Below are 16855 nucleotides of genomic sequence, written 5' to 3' on the forward strand. Positions count from 1 at the left end.
GTAAATATACGAGGTACACTAAGGCTGTGTCAGTATATATACAAGGTACACTGAGGCTGTGTCAGTATATATACAAGTACACTGAGGCTGTCAGTATATATACGAGATACACTGAGGCTGTGTCAGTATATATACAAGGTACATTAAGGCTGTCAGTATATATACGAGATACAATGAGGTTGTGTCAGTATATATACAAGGCACACTGAGACTGTGTCAATATATATACAAGGTACACTGAGGCTGTCAGTATATATACGAGTATGCACTGAGGTTGTGTCAGTATATATACAAGGTACACTGAGGCTGTGTCAGTATATATAAACGGTACACTGAGGCTGTCAGTATATATACGAGGTACACTGAGGCTGTGTCAGTATATATACAAGGTACACTGAGGCTGTGTCAGCATATATAAAAGGTACCCTGGGGCTGTCAGTATATGTACGAGATACACCGAGGTTGTGTCAGTTTATATACAAGGTACACTGAGGTTGTGTCAGTATATATAAAAGGTACACTGAGGCAGTCAGTATGTATACGAGGTACACTGAGGTTGCTAGTCTGTCAGTATAACAAGGTGTACAGAAGGGGTTGTGGGGGTTGTGAAGGTCAGTATAACAAGGTGTACAGTGGGGATTGTGTGGAGAGTTGTGAAGGTCAGTATAACAATGTGTACAGTGAGGGTTGTGCGGGGGGGTTGTGAAGGTCAGTATAACAAGGTGTGCAGTGGTGGTTGTGTGGGGGTTGTGATGGTCAGTATAACAAGGTGTACAGAGGGGGTTGTGGGGGTTATAAGGTCAGTATAATAAGGTGTACAGTGGGGGTTTTGTGGGGGTTGTGAAGGTCAGTATAACAAGGTGTGCAGTGGGGGTTGTGTAGGGGGGCTGTGAAGGTCAGTATAACAAGATGTACAGTGGGGGTTGTGTGGGTGGTTGTGAATGTCAGTATAACAAGGTGTACAGTGTGGGTTGTGTGGGAGTTGTGAAGGTCAGTATAACAAGGTGTACAGTGGGGGTTGTGTGGGGGGTTGTGAAGGTCAGTATAACAAGGTGTACAGTGGTGGTTGTGTGGGGGGTTGTGAAGGTCAGTATAACAAGGTGTACAGTGGGGGTTGTGTGTGGGTTGTGAAGGCCAGTATAACAAGGTGTGCAGTGGGGTTGTGTGGGGGGTTGTGACGATCAGTATAACAAGGTGTACAGTAGGGGTTGTGGGGGGCTGTGAAGGTCAGTGTAACAAGGTGTACAGTGGGGGTTGTGTGGGGGTTCTCAAGGTCAGTATAACAAGGTGTACAGTGGGTGTTGTGTGGGGGGTTGTGAAGGTCAGTATAACAAGGTGTACAGTGGGAGTTGTGTGGGGGTTGTGAAGGTCGGTATAACATGGTGTACAGAGGGGGTTGTGGGGTTGTGAAGATCAGTATAACAAGATGTACATTGGGATTTGTGTGGGAGGTTGTGAAGGTCAGTATTACAAGGTGTGCAGTGGGGGTTGTGTGGGGGTTGTGAAGGTGAGTATAACAAGGTGTACAGTGGGGGTTGTGTAGGGGGTTGTGAAGGTCAGTATAACAAGGTGTACAGTGGGGTTGTGTGGGGGTTGTGAAGGTCCGTATAACAATGTGTACAGTGTGGGTTGTGTGGGGGTTGTGAAGGTCAGTATAACAAGGTGTACAGTGGGAGTTGTGTGGGGGTTTGTGAAGGTCAGTATAACATGGTGTACAGAGGGGGGTTGTGTGGGGTTGTGAAGACAGTATAACAAGATGTACATTGGGATTTGTGTGGAGGTTGTAAGGTCAGTATTACAAGGTGGTGCAGTGGGGGTTGTGTGGGGGGTTGTGAAGGTGAGTATAACAATGGTGTACAGTGGGGGTTGTGTAGGGGGTTGTGAAGGTCAGTATAACAAGGTGTACAGTGGGGTTGTGTGGGGGTTGTGAAGGTCCGTATAACAATGTGTACAGTGTGGGTTGTGTGGGGGTTGTGAAGGTCAGTATAACAATGTGTACAGTGGGGGTTGTGGGGGTTGTGAAGGTCAGTATAACAATGTGTACAGTGAGGGTTGTGTGGGGGTTGTGAAGGTCAGTATAACAAGGTGTACAGTGGGGGTTGTGGGGGGTTGTGAAGGTCAGTATAACAAAGGTGTACAGTGGGGGTTGTGTGGCGAGTTGTGAAGATCAGTATAACAAGGTGTACAGTGAGGGTTGTGTGGGGGGTTGTGAAGGTCAGTATAACAATGTGTACAGTGGGGGTTGTGTGGGGGGTTGTGAAGGTCAGTATAACAAGGTGTACAGTGTGGGTTGTGTAGGTCAGTACAGGGTACAGTGTGTTGTGAAGGTCAGTATAACAAGGTGTGCAGTGGGGTTGTGTGGGGGTTGTGAAGGTCAGTATAACAAGGTGTACAGTGGGGGTTGTGTGGGGGTTGTGAAGGTCAGTATAACAAGGTGTACAGTGAGGGTTGTGTAGGAGGTTGTGAAGGTCAGTATAACAAGGTGTACAGTGGGGGTTGTGGGGGTTGTGAAGGTCAGTATAACAAGGTGTACAGTGGGGGTTGTGTGGGGAGGTTGTGAAGGTCAGTATAACAAGGTGTACAGTGGGGGTTGTGTGGGGAGGTTGTGAAGGTCAGTATAACAAGGTGTACAGTGGGGGCTGTGAGGGGGGTTGTGAAGGTCAGTATAACAAGGTGTAAAGTGGGGGTTGTGTGGGGGTTGTGAAGGTCAGTATAACCAGGTGTACAGTGGGGGTTGTGTGTGGGGCTTGTGAAGGTCAGAATAACAAGGTATACAGTGGGAGTTGTGTAGGGGGGTTGTGAAGGTCAGTATAACAAGGTGTACAGTGGGTGTTGTGTGGGGGTTGTGAAGGTCAGTATAACAAGGTTTACAGTGGGGGTTGTGTGTGTGGGTTGTGAAGATCAGTATAACAAGGTGTACATTAGGGGTTGTGTGTGAGGGTTGTGAAGGTCAGAATAACAAGGTGTACAGTGGGGGTTGTGTAGGGGGGGTTGTGAAGGTCAGTATAACAAGGTGTACAGTGTGGGTTGTGTGGGGGGCTTGTGAAGGTCAGTGTAACAAGGTGAACAGTGAGGGTTGTGTGGGGGTTGTGAAGGTCAGTATAACAAGGTGTACAGTGAGGGTTGTGTGGGGGTTGTGAAGGTCAGTATAACAAGGTGTACAGTGAGGGTTGTGTGGGGGTTGTGAAGGTCAGTATAATAAGGTGTACAGTGTTGTTGGTCATTACACCTGGAGTGAACGCCAGCCCTCAGTGTCCTGTGGTCAGAGATAAGGAAAATTGTGTCAATAGATAAGATAAGGAGAAATAGATAAGAAGATGATCAAGATCAGATAATGAAGTAGAGAGGCGTGTGTGGGTCCCCTGCTGACTGTGTACATACAACGTCTGTCGCGGGTCATTCCTTGGCCCACCAATGTCAACACTAAAGCTACTACTCACTCGTGCTTGTTGATGTACGACTTAACAACCAATCAGGTAGTTACGCTCTGTGATCTGCACTTCACATTGTTTCCTTCGCCATAAATGATGAACATGATATTGTAAATGAAGGATTGTGACCTCTAGTGGCAAGATGTTGTACTACAACCAGCAAGATGTTGTACTACAACCAACAAGATGTTGTACTACAACCAGCAAGATGTTGTACTACAACCAACAAGATGTTGTACTACAACCAGCAAGATGTTGTACTACAACCAACAAGATGTTGTACTACAACCAGCAAGATGTTGTACTACAACCAACAAGATGTTGTACTACAACCAACAAGATGTTGTACTACAACCAGCAAGATGTTCTACTACAACCAGCAAGATGTTGTACTACAACCAACAAGATGTTGTACTACAACCAACAAGATGTTGTACTACAACCAGCAAGATGTTGTACTACAACCAGCAAGATGTTGTACTACAACCAACAAGATGTTGTACTACAACCAGCAAGATGTTCTACTACAACCAGCAAGATGTTGTACTACAACCAACAAGATGTTGTACTACAACCAGCAAGATGTTGTACTACAACCAACAAGATGTTGTACTACAACCAACAAGATGTTGTACTACAACCAACAAGATGTTGTACTACAACCAACAAGATGTTGTACTACAACCAACAAGATGTTGTACTACAACCAACAAGATGTTGTACTACAACCAACAACCACATCCAGCATGACATGACGTAAGGCATCGTCTGATCAACCAGTCCAGATAACAAGAGACAACATGTTTCCTTACACTGTTGTACAACTGCCTCTCTCAGATATAAATAACTGCCTCTCATGTATAAACAACTGCCTTTCTCAAGTATAAACAATTGCCTCTCTGAAGTATAAACAACCGCCTCTTTCAGATATAAACAACTACATCCCTCAGATATAAACAACCGCCTTTCTCGGATATAAACACCTGTCTCACAGATACAAACAACTGTCTCTATCAGATACAAACAACTGCCTCTCAGATATAACGACTGCCTCTCTCAGATACATACAATTGCCTCTCTCAGGTATAAACAACTGCCTCTCTTAGATATAAACAACCGCCTCTCTCAGATGTAAACAACTGCCTCTCAGATATAACGACTGCCTCTCAGATATAACGACTGCCTCTCTCAGATATATACAATTGCCTCTCTCAGGTATAAACAACTGCCTCTCTTAGATATAAACAACTGCCTCTCTCAGACATAAACAAGTGCCTCTCTCTCTCTCAGATATAAACAAGTGGGTCAGTCAGATATAAACCAGTGGTTCCTGAGTCTGTCCTTCCTAAGTGTTCGGTTGTTCCTGAGTCAGTGGTTCACCTTCAACAACTGTGAATGATTCTTGTCCTCTGGTCAGAAATGTCCTCTTTAATGTAAACTATTTCAGCCTGGTACGTTCTCCTGTTTCCTTCATAGTGACCCACCTCCACACCTGATGGTCAATACAGCTGCACATCTCCACCTCCACCCCTGATGGTCAGTACAGCTGCACATCTCCACCTCCACACGTGATGGTCAATACAGCTGCACATCTCCACCTCCACACGTGATGGTCAATACAGCTGCACATCTCCAGCTCCACACCTGATGGTCAATACAGCTGCACATCTCCAGCTCCACCCCTGATGGTCAGTACAGCTGCACATCTCCACCTCCACACGTGATGGTCAATACAGCTGCACATCTCCACCTCCACACGTGATGGTCAATACAGCTGCACATCTCCAGCTCCACACCTGATGGTCAGTACAGCTGCACTTCTCTATCTCCACACCTGATGGTCAATACAGCTACACATCTCCATCTCCACACCTGATGGTCAATACAGCTGCACATCTCCTACGTTTAAACATAATATTGACCCTTACATAGCCCAGCCAGTCACCCCCATTGATGACCCAATCAGTGACACTTACCCATCACTAATTGCCTTCAACTGGTAATAGTGTTTACACACTGTTGATACACCCATGAATGCAGAATATATAACTTAGTTATCGTTATCAAGGATAACTGAGTCCGTGTACATAATGTATGTACATATCTAGTGTACAGTACCTTCCTTGTAGAGTGGATAACCCTTGGTGGAGCGCTTCATCCACTGTGTACCCTCACTGCACAATCTTCACAACTCATACCAATCTAACCTTGTTACTCTGACGTCAGTAACATAATTATATCAGTAACCCGGTCAATCATACCAGTAACCCAGTCAATCATACCAGTAACCCAGTCAATCATACCAGTAACCCGGTCAATCATACCAGTAACCCAGTCAATCATACCAGTAACCTAATCAATCAAACCAGTGACCCAATCAATCATACCAGTAACCCAATCATACCAGTAACCCAATCAATCATGCCAATAATCCAATCGTTCATACCACTAACCCAATCAATCTTGTATATATATCATACGTATTCGCCATTTCCCGCGTTACCGAGGTAGCGTTAAGAACAGATAACTAAGCCTTTGAGGGAATATCCTCACTTGGCCTCCTTCTCTGTTCCTTCTTTTGGAAAATTGAAAACGAGAGGGGAGGATTTCCAGCTCCCCGCTCCCTCCCCTTTTAGTCGCCTTTTACGACAGGCAGGGAATACGTGGCAAGTATTCTTTCTCCCCTGTCGCCACGAAACATGTCGTGCCACGTGTATAGCAAAATTACATGTTATATAAAACTGTATGAACTCCTACTGAAGTGTGATTTCACGGAAAGTGTGACAATCATATCTATCTATCTATCTATCTTTTCATCTGAGAGGACAAGAGCTAAGGAAGGAGTAGCACTACTCCTGAAGCAGGAGTTGTGGGAGTATGTGATACAGTGTAGGAAAGTAAACTTTGGATTGATATAGGTAAAAGTGAAAGTGGATGGAGAGAGATGAGTGATTATTGGTGCATATGCACCTGGGCATGAGAAGAAAGATCATGAGAGGCAAGTGTTTTGGGAGCAGCTGAGTGAGTATGTTAGTAGTTTTGATGCACAAGATCGGGTTATAGTGATAGGTGATTTGGATGCAAAGGTGAGTAATGTGGCAGTTGAGGGAATAATTGGTATCATGGGGTGTTCAGTGTTGTAAATGGAAATGGTGAAGAGCTTGTAGATTTATGTGCTGAAAAAGGACTGGTGATTGGGAATACCTGGTTTGATAAGAGAGATATACATAAGTATACGTTTGCAAGTAGGAGAGATGGCCAGAGAGCGTTTTTGGATTACATGTTTATTGATAGCCATGTAAAAGAGAGATTTTTGGAAGTTGATATGCTGAGAGGTGCAACTGGAGGGATGTCTGATCATTATCTTGTGGAGGCGAAGGTGAAGATTTGTAGGGGTTTTCAGAAGAGAGAATGTTGGGGTGAAGAGAGTGGTGAGAGTAAGTGAGCTTGGCGAGGAGACTTGTGTGAAGAAGTACCAGGAGAGACTGACTGAAGAATGGAAAAAAGGTGAGAGCAAAGGAGGTAAGGGGAGTGGGGGAAGAATGGGATGTATTTAGGGAAGCAGTGATGGCATGTACAAAAGATGCCTGTGGCATGAAAAAGGTGGGAGGTGGGCAGATTAGAAAGGGTAGTGAGTGGTTGGGTGAAGAAGTAAAGTTATTAGTGAAAGAGAAAAGGGGAGGCATTTGTTCGATTTTTGCAAGGAAGTAGTGCAAGTGACAGAAATGTAAAAAAACAAGCGGCAGGAGGTCACGAGAAAGGTACAAGGGTTGAAAAAGAGGACAAGTGAGAGTTGGGGTGAAAGAGTATTATTAGCTTTTAGGGAGAATAAAAAGATGTTTTGGAAGGAGGTAAATAAAGTGCGTAAGACGAGAGAACAAATGGAAACATTGATGAAGGGGGCTAATGGGGAGGTAATGACAAGTAGTGGTGATGTGAGAAGATGGAATGAGTATTTTGAAGGTCTGTTGAATGTGTTTGATGATAGAGTGGCAGATATAAGGTGTTTTGGTCGAGGTGGTGTACAAAGTGAGAGGGTCAGGGAGAATGGTTTGGTTAAGAGGGAAGAGGTAGTGAAAGCTCTGCGGAAGATGAAATCCGACAAGGCGGCGGGTTTGGATGGTATCTTAGGAGAATCTTTTTCAAATTGGGTGACTGTGTTGTTAATTGGTTGGTAAGAATATTCACTGTATGTATGGACCTTGGTGAAGTGCCTGAGGATTGGCGGAATGCTTGCATAGTGCCATTGTACAAAGGGAAAAGGGGATAAGAGTGAGTGCTCAAATTACAGAGGTATAAGTTTGTTGAGTATTCCTGGGAATTTATATGGGAGGGTATTGATTGAGAGGGTGAAGGCATGTACAGAGCATCAGATTGGGGAAGAGCAGTGTGGTTTCAGAAGTGGTAGAAGATGTGTGGATCAGGTGTTTGCTTTGAAGAATGTATGTGAGAAATACTTAGAAAATCAAATGGATTTGTATGTAGCATTTATGGATCTGGAGAAGGCATATGATAGGGTTGATAGAGATGCTCTGTGGAAGGTTTTAAGAATATATGGTGTGGGAGGCAAGTTGTTAGAAGCAGTGAAAAGTTTTTATCAAGGCTTCTTAAACAGCTCGAAACTCACAGTCTTCTCTCTGATCACCAGTATGGCTTCCGTAAGGCCAGATCCACTGGTGATATTCTTTCCTATCTTACTAATGTCTGGTCTTCATCCCTGAAAGATTTTGGGGAGTCATGTGTAGTTGCCCTTGACGTATCTAAGTCTTCTGACAGGTTGTGGCATCAGAGTCTCATCTCTAAGCTCCCCCCTCTTGGCTTCCCTCCCTCACTTTGCTCCTTCATATCCAGCGTCCTCTCTGGCCGATCTATCTCTGTGGTGTTGATGGATTAGCCTCCCACCTTGTCTCCATCAACAGCGGTCTCCCTCAAGGTCCTGTCCTGTTCCTTATGGTTTTTCTCCAGTTTTTCAACGATTTCTCTCCTCCCCAGGTAATCCAACGCACTCATACACTAATGACTCAACCCTGCATTCTTCCACTTCCTTCAATTCTGCTCCTTCTTCTTTCACTCACTCTGCATCTCGTCTTGACACAGCTTCCTCAATAAACTCAGACTTGGCCAGGATATCTCAGTGGGGTACACAAAATCTAGTTAAGTTTAATGCCTCCAAGACCCAGTTTCTACCCATCTCTCTATCGAAAACTCCTCACAACTCTCGTCTTTCCTTTAACCGTTCAATAATTCCACCTCTTAACTCAATGAGCAAACTTGGTATTACTGTAACATCCACTCTGTCTTGGAAACCCTACGTTACAGGAATAGCTAAGTCTGCCTCTAAGAAACTGGATGTCCTGTTTAGATGTATAAACTTCTCTTGTGAACAGTTGTTCCGTTTATACCAGGGATTGATTCGTCCTTGTATGGAGTCCTGCTCTCACATCTGGGGTGGTTCTGCTCTGTATCCTTACTTGACACACTTGAGTCCAAAGTGGTCCGCCATATAAACTGTCCCAGGCTAACTTGACCCCCTTGCCCCACGCCGCAATGTTGGTTCACTTTCCCTCTTCTATAGGTATTACTTTGTGTTTGCCCCTGAGAGCTGGCTGCCTGTGTGCCCCCCACCACTAGCTCGACCACGCAATACTCGGCAAGCTGCTGCGTCACATGATTACTGTGTGGCCACCAGCAACTCCAGGGTGGGCCGTTTTGATAACTGTTTCTTTCCCTACACGTCTAACCTTTGGAACTCTCTACCTTTTCGTGTTTCTCCCAATAGCTATGACCTGGCGGCACTTTTCAAAACACAAGTTTGTCAATTTCTCCAAAATTCGTAAATACTTTCCCTTGTCTTATCTTTCTTCGAGTCATAATTCTCTCGATATTTCAATTAAGGTCCGGCCTTGATGTGGACTTTTGTCCCTGACTGAAGCCTTCAACATTAGGAAAATCCCGGAACACATACCCAGGATCTCCCTGAGGATTATGTTACACCCTGGGGTCACGTACCCAGGATCTGCCTGAGGATTATGTTACACCCTGGGGTCACGTACCCAGGATCTGCCTGAGGATTATGTTACACCCTGGGGTGACGTACCCAGGATCTGCCTGAGGATTATGTTACACCCTGGGGTCACGTACCCAGGATCTGTCTGAGGATTATGTTACACCCTGGGATCACGTACCCAGGAACTGCCTCAAGATTATGTTACACCCTGGGGTCACGTACCCAGGATCTGCCTGAGGATTATGTTGCACCCTGGGGACACGTACCCAGGATCTGCCTGAGGATTATGTTACACCCTGGGGTCACGTACCCAGGATCTGCCTGAGGATTATGTTACACCCTGGGGTCACGTACCCAGGATCTGCCTGAGGGTTATGTTACACCCTGGGGTCACGTACCCAGGATCTGTCTGAGGATTATGTTACACCCTGGGATCATGTACCCAGGATCTGCCTGAGGATTATGTTACACTCTGGGGTCACGTGCCCAGGATCTGCCTGAGGATTATGTTACACCCTGGGGTCACGTACCCAGGATCTGCCTGAGGATTATGTTACACCCTGGGGTGACGTACCCAGGATCTGCCTGAGGATTATATTGCACCCTGGGGTCACGTACCCAGGATCTGTCTGAGGATTATGTTACACCCTGGGATCACGTACCCAGGAACTGCCTGAAGATTATGTTACACCCTGGGGTCACGTACCCAGGATCTGCCTGAGGATTATGTTGCACCCTGGGGACACGTACCCAGGATCTGCCTGAGGATTATGTTACACCCTGGGGTCACGTACCCAGGATCTGCCTGAGGATTATGTTACACCCTGGGGTCACGTGCCCAGGATCTGCCTGAGGATTATGTTACACCCCGGGGGTCACGTACTCAGGATCTGCCTGAGGATTGTGTTACACCCTGGGGTCACGTACCCAGTGTCTGCCTGAGGATTATGTTACACCCTCGGGTCACGTACCCAGGATCTGCCTGAGGATTATGTTACACCCTGGGGTCAAGTGCAAAGTGTCTTCCTGAGGATTCTGTTACACCCTGGGGTCACGTACCCAGCATCTTTCTGAGGATTATGTTACACCTTGGGAACCCGTGTCTAGGATCTTCCTGAGGATTATGTTACGCCCTGGGGGTCACGTACCCAGAATCTGCCTGAGGATTATGTTAAACCCAGAGGTCATGTGCCCAGGATCTGCTTGAGGATTATGTTACACCCTGGGATCATGTACCTAGGATCTGCCTGAGGATTATGTTACACTCTGGGGTCACGTGCCCAGGATCTGCCTGAGGATTATGTTAAACCCTGAGGTCATGTGCCCAGGATCTGCTTGAGGATTATGTTACACCCTGGGGGTCACGTACCCAGGATCTGCTTGAGGATTATGTTACACCCTGGGGGTCACGTACCCAGGATCTGTCTGAGGATTATGTTACACCCTGGGGTCACGTACCCAGGATCTGTCTGAGGATTATGCTACACCCTGGGGTCACGTACCCAGGATCTGTCTGAGGATTATGTTACACCCTGGGGGTCACGTAACCAGGATCTACCTGGGATTATGCTGCACCCTGGGGTCACGTACCCAGGATATGTCTGAGGATTATGTTACACCCTGGGGTCACGTACCCAGGACCTGTCTGAGGATTATGTTACACCTTGGGGGGTCACGTACCCAGGATCTGTCTGAGGATTATGCCACACCCTAGGGTCACGTACCCAGGATCTGTCTGAGGATTATGCTACACCCTGGGGTCACGTACCCAGGATCTGTCTGAGGATTATGTTACACCCTGGGGTCACGTACCCAGGATCTGTCTGAGGATTATGGTACACCCTGGGGTCACGTACCCAGGATCTGTCTGAGGATTATGCTACACCCTGGGGTCACGTACACAGGATCTGTCTGAGGATTATGCTACACACTGGGGTCACGTACACAGGATCTGTCTGAGGATTATGTTACACCCTGGGGTCACGTACCCAGGACCTCCCTGAGGATTATGTCACACCCTGGGGTCACGTACCCAGGATCTGTCTGAGGATTATGCTACACCCTGGGGTCACGTACCCAGGATCTGTCTGAGGATTAGGATCTGTCTGAGGATTATGCTACACCCTGGGGTCACGTACCCAGGATCTGCCTGAGGATTATGTTACACCCTGGGGTCACGTACCCAGGATCTGTCTGAGGATTATGCTACACCCTGGGGTCACGTACCCAGGATCTGTCTGAGGATTATGCTACACCCTGGGGTCACGTACCCAGGATCTGTCTGAGGATTATGCTACACCCTGGGGTCACGTACCCAGGATCTGTCTGAGGATTATGTTACACCCTGGGGTCACGTACCCAGGATCTGTCTGAGGATTATGCTACACCCTGGGGTCACGTACCCAGGATCTGTCTGAGGATTATGTTACACCCTGGGGTCACGTACCCAGGATCTGTCTGAGGATTATGCTACACCCTGGGGTCACGTACCCAGGATCTGCCTGAGGATTATGTTACACCCTTGGGTCACGTACCCAGGATCTGCCTGAGGATTATGTTACACCCTGGGGTCACGTACCCAGAATCTGCCTGAGGATTATGCTACACCCTGGGGTCACGTACCCAGGATCTGCCTGAGGATTATGTTACACCCTGGGGTCACGTACCCAGGATCTGTCTGAGGATTATGCTACACCCTGGGGTCACGTACCCAGGATCTGTCTGAGGATTATGCTACACCCTGGGGTCACGTACCCAGGATCTGTCTGAGGATTATGCTACACCCTGGGGTCACGTACCCAGGATCTGTCTGAGGATTATGTTACACCCTGGGGTCACGTACCCAGGATCTGTCTGAGGATTATGCTACACCCTGGGGTCACGTACCCAGGATCTGTCTGAGGATTATGTTACACCCTGGGGTCACGTACCCAGGATCTGTCTGAGGATTATGCTACACCCTGGGGTCACGTACCCAGGATCTGCCTGAGGATTATGTTACACCCTTGGGTCACGTACCCAGGATCTGCCTGAGGATTATGTTACACCCTGGGGTCACGTACCCAGAATCTGCCTGAGGATTATGCTACACCCTGGGGTCACGTACCCAGGATCTGTCTGAGGATTATGTTACACCCTGGGGTCACGTACCCAGGATCTGTCTGAGGATTATGCTACACCCTGGGGTCACGTACCCAGGATCTGTCTGAGGATTATGCTACACCCTGGGGTCACGTACCCAGGATCTGTCTGAGGATTATGCTACACCCTGGGGTCACGTACCCAGGATCTGTCTGAGGATTATGCTACACCCTGGGGTCACGTACCCAGGATCTGTCTGAGGATTATGCTACACCCTGGGGTCACGTACCCAGGGTCTGTCTGAGGATTATGCTACACCCTGGGGTCACGTACCCAGGGTCTGTCTGAGGATTATGCTACACCCTGGGGTCACGTACCCAGGATCTGTTTGAGGATTATGCTACACCCTGGGGACGGGGAGCATGGATCTTGTCACTGAGTGGCTGGCGGTGGGGAGGGGGGGAGGTGAGCCATTCATAAAGTGTGTAAGATAACATGTTGCATCACATAGTTGTATGTAGCAAACCATGTTTTTATTATCCTGCACATTTTCCATGTTTGTTTGGGTAATTTGGATGTTGAATGTTACGTAATTCCTACTGAACACAGCGCAGTGTCTGGCTGGACAACATTTTTGAACGAAAATGAATTTCTGATGCGTTATAACACTAACTGCTCAGGGCTATGTTCCAGAAAGCTTCGTTCCACCAGGGCTATGTTCCATAAAGCTTCGTTCCACTAAGTCTATATTCCAGAAAGCTTCGTTCCACGAAACAAAATAACATGTTTGATATACAGAGAGAAAATCTCGTCACCATAAACTTTGGTCAGTGTTATAGTTAGGCACTGATCACTGCTGGTCAAATGGTCACTGGTCACTGCTGGTCACTGCTGGTCACTGCTGATCACTGCTGGTCAAATGGTCACAGGTCACTGCTGGTCACTGCTGGTCACTGCTGGTCAAATGGTCACTGGTCACTGCTGGTCACTGCTGGTCACTGGTCACTGCTGGTTACTGTTGGATGATGGTATACGGTCACAGTTGTGTCACTGGTTACTGGTGGAAACCTCTGGCACAATGAAACAGTCATACTGGACAGTTGAGGGAAGACAGTGAGTTAGAATAATTATAGATGATATACAAATATAGATTATATATAATCATATATGATATATAATTATAGATGATATATGATTATAGATGATATATTGGTTCTCAGTGAATGTAGGTTTGCGGCAGGGATGTGTGATGTCTCCATGGTTGTTTAATTTGTTTATGGATGGGGTTGTTAGGGAGGTGAATGCAAGAGTTTTGGAGAGAGGGGCAAGTATGCAGTCTGTTGTGAATGAGAGAGCATGGGAAGTGAGTCAGTTGTTGTTAACTGATGATACAGCGCTGGTGGCTGATTCATGTGAGAAACTGCAGAAGCTGGTGACTGAGTTTGGTAAAGTGTGTGAAAGAAGAAAGCTGAGAGTAAATGTGAATAAGAGCAAGGTTATTAGGTACAGTAGGGTTGAGGGTCAAGTCAATTGGGAGGTAAGTTTGAATGGAGAAAAACCAGAGGAAGTGAAGTGTTTTAGATATCTGGAAGCGGCTTTGGCAGCAGATGGAACTATGGAAGCGGAAGTGAATCATAGGGTGGGGGAGGGGGCGAAAGTTCTAGGAGCGTTGAAGAATGTATGGAAGTCGAGATCATTATCTCGGAAAGCAAAAAATGGGTATGTTTGAAGGAATAATGGTTCCAACAATGTTGTATGGTTGCGAGGCGTGGGCTATGGATAGAGTTGTGCGGAGGAGGGTGGATGTGCTGGAAATGAGATGTTTGAGGACAATATGTGGTGTGAGGTGGTTTGATCGAGTAAGTAATGTAAGGGTAAGAGAGATGTGTGGAAAAAAAAGAGTTTGGTTGAGAGAGCAGAAGAGGGTGTTTTGAAATGGTTTGGTCACATGGAGAGAATGAGTGAGGAAAGATTGACCAAGAGGATATATGCGTCAGAGGTGGAGGGAACGAGAAGTGGGAGACCAAATTGGAGGTGGAAAGATGGAGTGAAAAAGATTTTTAGTGATCGGGCCACGAACATGCAGGAGGGTGAAAGGCGTGCAAGGAATAGGGTGAATTGGAACGATGTGGTATACCGGGGTCGACATGCTGTCAATGGATTGAATCAGGGCATGTGAAGCGTCTGGGGTAAACCATGGAAAGTTGTGTGGGGCCTGGATGTGGAAAGGGAGCTGTGGTTTCGGGCATTATTACATGAGAGCTAGAGACAGAGTGTGAACGAATGGGGCATTTGTTGTCTTTTCCTAGCGCTACCTCCCACTCATGAGGGGGGAGGGGGTTGTTATTCTATGTGTGGCGGGGTGGCGACGGGAATGAATAAGGGCAGACAGTATGAATTATGTACATGTATATATATATATATATATATATATATATATATATATATATATATATATATATATATATATATATATATATATATATATATATATATATATATATATAAATATATATATATATATATATATATATATATATATATATATATATATATATATATATATATATATATATATATATATATATATATATATATTATCCCTGGGGATAGGGGTGAAAGAATACTTCCCACGCATTCCTCGCGTGTCGTAGAAGGCGACTAGAGGGGACGGGGGCGGGGGGCCAGAAATCCTCCCCTCCTTGTACTTTTTTAACTTTCTAAAATGGGAAACAGAAGAAGGAGTCACGCGGGGAGTGCTCATCCTTCTCGAAGGCTCAGATTGGGGTGCCTAAATGTGTGTGGATGTAACCAAGATGTGAAAAAAGGAGAGATAGGTAGTATGTTTGAGGAAAGGAACCTGGATGTTTTGGCTCTGAGTGAAACGAAGCTCAAGGGTAAAGGGGAAGAGTGGTTTGGGAAGGTCTTGGGAGTAAAGCCAGGGGTTAGTGAGAAGACAAGAGCAAGGGAAGGAGTAGCAATACTCCTGAAACAGGAGTTGTGGGAGTATGTGATAGAATGTAAGAAAGTAAATTCTCGATTAATATGGGTAAAACTGAAAGTTGATGGAGAAAGATGGGTGATTATTGGTGCATATGCACCTGGGCATGAGAAGAAAGATCAAGAGAGGCAAGTGTTTTGGGAGCAGCTGAATGAGTGTGTTAGTGGTTTTGATGCACGAGACCGGGTTATAGTGATGGGTGATTTGAATGCAAAGGTGAGTAATTTGGCAGTTGAGGGAATAATTGGTATACATGGAGTCTTCAGTGTTGTAAATGGAAATGGTGAAGAGCTTGTAGATTTATGTGCTGAAAAAGGACTGATGATTGGGAATACCTGGTTTGAAAAGCGAGATATACATAAGTATACTTATGTAAGTAGGAGAGATGACCAGAGAGCGTTATTGGATTACGTGTTAATTGACAGGCGCGCGAAAGAGAGACTTTTGGATGTTAATGTGCTGAGAGGTGCAACTGGAGGGATGTCTGATCATTATCTTGTGGAGGCTAAGGTGAAGATTTGTATGGGTTTTCAGAAAAGAAGAGTGAATGTTGGGGTGAAGAGGGTGGTGAGAGTAAGTGAGCTTGGGAAGGAGACTTGTGTGAGGAAGTACCAGGAGAGACTGAGTACAGAATGGAAAAAGGTGAGAACAATGGAAGTAAGGGGAGTGGGGGAGGAATGGGATGTATTTAGGGAATCAGTGATGGATTGCGCAAAAGATGCTTGTGGCATGAGAAGAGTGGGAGATGGGTTGATTAGAAAGGGTAGTGAGTGGTGGGATGAAGAAGTAAGAGTATTAGTGAAAGAGAAGAGAGAGGCATTTGGACGATTTTTGCAGGGAAAAAATGCAATTGAGTGGGAGATGTATAAAAGAAAGAGACAGGAGGTTAAGAGAAAGGTGCAAGAGGTGAAAAAAAGGGCAAATGAGAGTTGGGGTGAGAGAGTATCATTAAATTTTAGGGAGAATAAAAAGATGTTCTGGAAGGAGGTAAATAAAGTGCGTAAGACAAGGGAGCAAATGGGAACTTCAGTGAAGGGCGCAAATGGGGAGGTGATAACAAGTAGTGGTGATGTGAGAAGGAGATGGAGTGAGTATTTTGAAGGTTTGTTGAATGTGTTTGATGATAGAGTGGCAGATATAGGGTGTTTTGGTCGAGGTGGTGTGCAGAGTGAGAGGGTTAGGGAAAATGATTTGGTAAACAGAGAAGAGGTAGTAAAAGCTTTGCGGAAGATGAAAGCCGGCAAGGCAGCAGGTTTGGATGGTATTGCAGTGGAATTTGTTAAAAAAGGGGGTGACTGTATTGTTGACTGGTTGGTAAGGTTATTTAATGTATGT

Source organism: Panulirus ornatus, chromosome 5 (genome assembly GCF_036320965.1).
Source record: "Panulirus ornatus isolate Po-2019 chromosome 5, ASM3632096v1, whole genome shotgun sequence".
Taxonomy (NCBI): Eukaryota; Metazoa; Arthropoda; class Malacostraca; order Decapoda; family Palinuridae; genus Panulirus; species Panulirus ornatus.